The 5,574-nt window shown below is 39.8% G+C and overlaps 1 pseudogene; it reads left to right on the forward strand.

Moving 5' to 3' along the window:
* Window positions 1-262: 262 nt before the first annotated feature.
* Window positions 263-1,025, forward strand: LOC131830395 (serine/threonine-protein phosphatase 2A catalytic subunit beta isoform-like; annotated as a pseudogene).
* Window positions 1,026-5,574: the final 4,549 nt, after the last annotated feature.

Here is a 5,574-nt window from a genome sequence, read left to right on the forward strand (position 1 = left end):
TCCCAGCAGCTATTACAAATATGTTTGCAGATTAAAAGAAATAATGCTTAAGGAATTAAAGGTATGATGACAATACTTCATCAGAGTGTAAACGAAAAGATAAAGATTTTTTTTTTTTTTTTTTTTAAAGTGAAGTCACATCACCACGTGGGCAGCTGCCATTACAAAGAGCTGAGCTCCAGGACTAGATGGAGGGCAGGAGGGCAGCAGCAGGGGCCGGTCCTGCCGGGAGCCCGACAGAAGTACATGAATTCCATGTCCAGTCACTGTCTTTAGAGATGCGCAGGGGCAATTTTATGATCTCATGGAACTATTTAGAATTGGTGGCAAATCCCCAGATCCAAACTACTTGTTTATGGGAGAGCATGTTGACAGCATATTATTTATTCACTTGAAACACTTAAGCTACTTGAAGCTCTTTGGATTTGTTACCCTGAACACATCACCATTCTTTGAGGGCATCATGAGAGCAGAGAGATCACACCAGTATATGGTTTCTATGATGAGTGTCAAGGGAAATATGGAAATGCAAGTGCTTGAAAATATTTTACAGATCTCTTTGACTCTCTTTCTCTCCCTGCCTTGGTGGATGGGGAGATACTCTGTCCACATGGTGACCTCTCGCCAGCCATAGATCACATCAGAGCGCTTGATCACCAGAAGTTCCTCGTGACAGTCCAATGTGTGACTTGATGGGTCAGATCCAGACGATTGGGGTGGTTGGGGTGTAGCTCCTTGGGGAGCTGGTGACACCTTTGGGTAAGACATTTCTGAAACATTTAGTTATGTCAGTGGCCTCACACTGGTGTCCAGAGCTCACCAGCTGGTGATGGACGGATGTAATTGGTGCCACGGCCGGAAGGTTGTAACTGTTTTCAGGGCTCCAGACTATTGTTATCATTACTGTAGTCAGGCTGCAATCATGGAACTTGATGATACTCTAAAATGCTTTCTTGCAGTGTGACCCAGCACCTCGCAGAGGTGAGCCTCGTGTTACTTGTTGTACCCCAGACTATGCCCTGTAATGACACTGTAACTTGCACAGCATTGCCATGAACTATATATTGACCTAATGCAAGCGGGAAGAGCGACTGATAACTCCAGAATGTTAGAGAATAGTTAACATTCAAAAAACTTGTCTTGTCATCAATAGCCGTGACCACTTTAGAATGCACTGGTTCATTGCATAGCCTCTTGTCATCAATAGCCGTGACCACTTTAGAATGCACTGGTTCATTGCATGCTGAAGTGACACTGTTGATGGAGAAACCAGTTTCTGGAAGAGCACTGTTAGTAGTCACTTTTGCTTTCTCTGAGAGATGGCAGATAATAAAATGTCAACATTAACACCTTGTGAATACAATTTAACTTCCACTTAGCTATAATTTTGCTCAGCAGGACTGTAGGTAAGGGTAGCAGCAAACCACCATTGGAGCTTAATGAACATTTAAAAAAATAAGTACCAAGGAAGACCTCCCCTCCTTAGGAGTTTTGAAATCATTCTGTTTATTTATTTATTTATTTATTTATTTTAAGGCTGACTTTATTTGACACACAGAGAGACAGCGAGAGAGGGAACACAAGCAGTAGAAGTGGGAGAGGGAAAGTTGCCTGCCTGCCGATCAGGGAGCCCAGTGCAGGGCTCAATCCCAGGACCCTGAGATCATGACCTGAGCCAAAGGCAGATGCTTAATGACTGAGCCACCCACGCACCCCCATTTGTTTATTTTTAGGGATACCATTTAATTGTATGATTTGTCTGCACTCAGTTTGTTTCCCTTCTCAAATCTCAGCCTCATGGTGATCATTGTTATTGCCAGAATCTGGTGAGTTGTTTTGAACAGAACTGTTTTTTTCTCCCTCCTGTAAGACCACGTTACTGCACAAGTGCACTACAGTGTTTTTCACAATAAACTTGTGCACTAAAAGCAAACAAACAAACAGAAACACCTGGAAATTCTGGAGATGAAAATTAAAATAACCAAAGTGAAAAATTCCATGGAGGGACTTCACAGTAGACTCGAGATCAGAAGAAAGAATCAATAAACGGAAGATAGATCATTGGAGACTAGGTAATCTGAAGAGAACAGAAAAATGAATAAAATAGCCTCAGGGAAATGGGGACACCATTAAGGACACAAAAATGTATATGATGAGTATACCAGAGGGAGAGAAAAGAGGAAAGGGGGCAGAAAAAAAGTCAAAGAAATGATGGCTGGAAACTTAACCAAATGTGATAAAAGACATCCATTGGCACATCCAAGAAGCCAAACAGGTTCCAAGAAGTTCCAAGCGGGGTAAATGGATGGAGATCCACAGCAACAAACACTGCAGTCTAAGTGTTGAAAGAGAGGCAAATCTAGAAAGCAAGTGAAAAAACAGCTCCCTGTGTATAAGGAAACTCTAACAACATGAAAAATTTAACGTCTCATCAGAAACAGTAGAGATCTGAGGGCAGGGGCAGGACACAGGCAGAGTGCTGAAAGTAAAAAACTGTCAAAAATCTTAACCCTCGGAAAAGCATCCTTCAAAAACAAAGGTGAAATAAAGCTATTACCAAATAAAACCTGAGAGAATAGGATGCTGGAACATCCGCCTCACAGGAATAATAGAGCTCTTGAAAGAGACCAGGACTGGTAAAAGCTCAAAGTACAAACAACCGTAAGTCTGCCAACTGATAAAAGTATGACGCGTGTTACCTCCACAGCAGGGGCTATCACTCAGCCATATAATGGAGGTAGGGTATGGATACATTTTGAAAAAACGTACCTGAAGTGGAAGAAGCCAGTCACAAAAAAAAATGTCTGATCTCTTATATGACATGTCTGTAATATACAGCTTAAAAAAACAATTTTTAATTATTTGACAGAGAGCAGCAGGGAGAGGGAGAAGACTCCCCACTGGTCAGAAGCCCGTGACTCTGGGATCATGACCTGAGCTAAAGGCAGACGTGTAACTGCCTGAGCCACCCAGGTGCCTAAGTCTAATATACAGACTTATAAAGACAAATTAGGTGAGTCACTGCCTCTGGCTGGGAGAGAGGTGAGTCAAAGTGGAAGGGCGGGGGGCTTCTTGAGGTGGAATGAAAATGTTCTAAAATCAGATTGCAGTGATGATTGTACAATACTGTGAATGTACTATCACGAATTTTATACTTTATTTAAGTATAATTGGCACATAATGTAATAGTTTGAGGTATATAGCATAATGATTCAACTTCTCTATGTGTCATGCTCTGCTCACTTTAAATGGGTTTTGTGGTATGTGGAGATATCTCAGTAGAGCGGTTTTTTTAAAAAAACTGACCAAGAAAGCACCCATCTTTAAAATATACTTCTCTCTCCATTGTATTAGTGTATCCATCTTTTCCTTTTTTACTCCACTTCCCAAATGTTCAATAGTTAAAATTAAGTACAGTCTTTATTCCTCTGGTTAAGGATAACAGATGAAATTATGTCATTTCACAAAAGGACATTTTTAATATAGAGTCTACTTAGTTAAGTTACCTATGTGTATTTAAAACAACAACAACAACAACAACAAACGTCTAGCTCAAGATTGGTGGTGGTTGCGAAATAGTCAGGAAGCTTCCAGTCTTTATCCTGTCTTTGGCTGGCTCCATGCCAGATGTAATAGCATTATTCCTCAGTCTGTAGTTCTCCTGAAGTTTGCTGTTGACTCCCTTGACAGAAGTCAAGCCTATGACAGCACGCTGCATTGACACATCACTCTGTGTGTAAATGGCCTTCCTTTTAATCATTAGTTACCTCCCATAATAGCCATTAGCTGGACCAGCATTTATGAAATGCCCACTAGCATTGCCCTTGCTGGTACACTTGAGGGTTGAGGCTCTTAAAAGAAACTGATGTTTTACAGATGTTTGCTCCGCGTGCCAAGGGCACAACGCAATTTGTTGGCAATCCTGGGATTAGTACTTAGTTTTTTCGTTTCAGCTGCCGGGTGGCTGACTCACCTGTGCCATTTCCCTACAGAAACACTAAGTAGAAAGTGTTTTACCACATCTCGTGTTTCTAATATGTTTGCTGAGATCTGCATGTTCTAGCAAATTCTAAGAGGTACAGCTCTATAGTTAAAGTCATGCCGTTCCCTGGGCTTACATGGTAACTAGTTTGCCATCAGGAGGTATTTTCTCCTGTGCCATTCTTCTCATCTTCCCCCTCCTCTTGCTCTGGGGCGGTGGACTTTCCTGCATGTATCTTGCACAAAAGCTGTAAACATGATTGGGGTTTTTCTTTTCTATTTAATGTCAAAGCTTGTGTTTTTCTGTGCAAGTCTGAATTTTACAGTGACTTAATGATAAACCAGTTCTAAACCAGCCGTCATTGGGACTTTTACCCTTTCCGGAAATCAGGACTCTTTTAAAACTGGTGTGTTTTTTAAGAGACTGGAGAAGGACAAGTGTGGAATTTTGTGAGCCCTGGTGATACTTCTCTTATCTTTATTTCTAAGATGCTTAGAAGAAAAAGGGACTGAAATTAAACCCTTCATACTAACTAAATTGTTTCCTGAATCCCTCTGAAAGCTCTCCCGGAGGAAATCTAGAAATGACCACAGTTCTATAGTACCCCCTTTATATTATTAGCATTTTCCGGTCCCTCCTACCAATATGTACATGGCACATAAAGTTTCACATAAGATATAGAATTTCTCAGGGTTTAAAAAAAAAAAACAACCTCTGAATGAGTTTAAAAAATTGTAACCCTTCTGTAAAGGACCATATAGATGTTATATCTTGAAAAGGACAAGTAGAAGCCTTTTCTGATTCAGATTAGGTCAGCTGTATTTATTTTACAATACAAATTCCCAATGCATTGATTGGTTATCATGAAGACCATGAAACCCTAGAGATCGTGTGTGTGTGTGTGTGTGTGTGTGTGTAGTCTCAATGTAATAAATTGTGGCTATAAAATTGTGCTGCCCCACAAGATAGGTGATAGCATTCTGTGACTGTGTGTGCTCTAAGTATTTGCAAGAAAAAAAAAAAACACATACCAGGATATAGAGAGTGAAAGCTATGTGCTTATAAGACATCTAAAGCATCCCATAAACCATTATTGGTTTAGTATCTTGTTGGCTGTGCAACTATTATGATGTCTCTATAGACCCATAAATTTCTATGCTGGAAATACCAAGCTTTGTCTACCCCCAATAAAATTATCAGGTAATATTTGTTATTTATTGAGAGTATTTTTTATTGCATGTAAGACTATCTGAAATTATTGGTCGATAACCATTCCCTGCCTCCCCATCAGAATACAGACTTTGATGAAAAAAGGGACTTTATCTGCCTTGTTGACCACTGTATCTCCACTGTCTGGAAATAGGAGCTATTAGTTTTGTAGGTGTTGGATAAATATGTGTTGACTAAAAGATTGAAATGAGACTAAATATTGCATTTGTTTGGAAATCTATTTTATGTAGACTGGTTCATCTTTTAAACGGCAATGTTTACCATTCAAAAATTATTTATTCCTGGACATTTCTTTTCCCTAAATACTTTTTCCAGAATATTTGTAATCTTAACTACTCTTAACTTGTAAATTTCACTGAATT

The sequence above is a fragment of the Mustela lutreola genome, chromosome 4, assembly GCF_030435805.1.
Source record: "Mustela lutreola isolate mMusLut2 chromosome 4, mMusLut2.pri, whole genome shotgun sequence".
NCBI lineage: Eukaryota > Metazoa > Chordata > Mammalia > Carnivora > Mustelidae > Mustela > Mustela lutreola.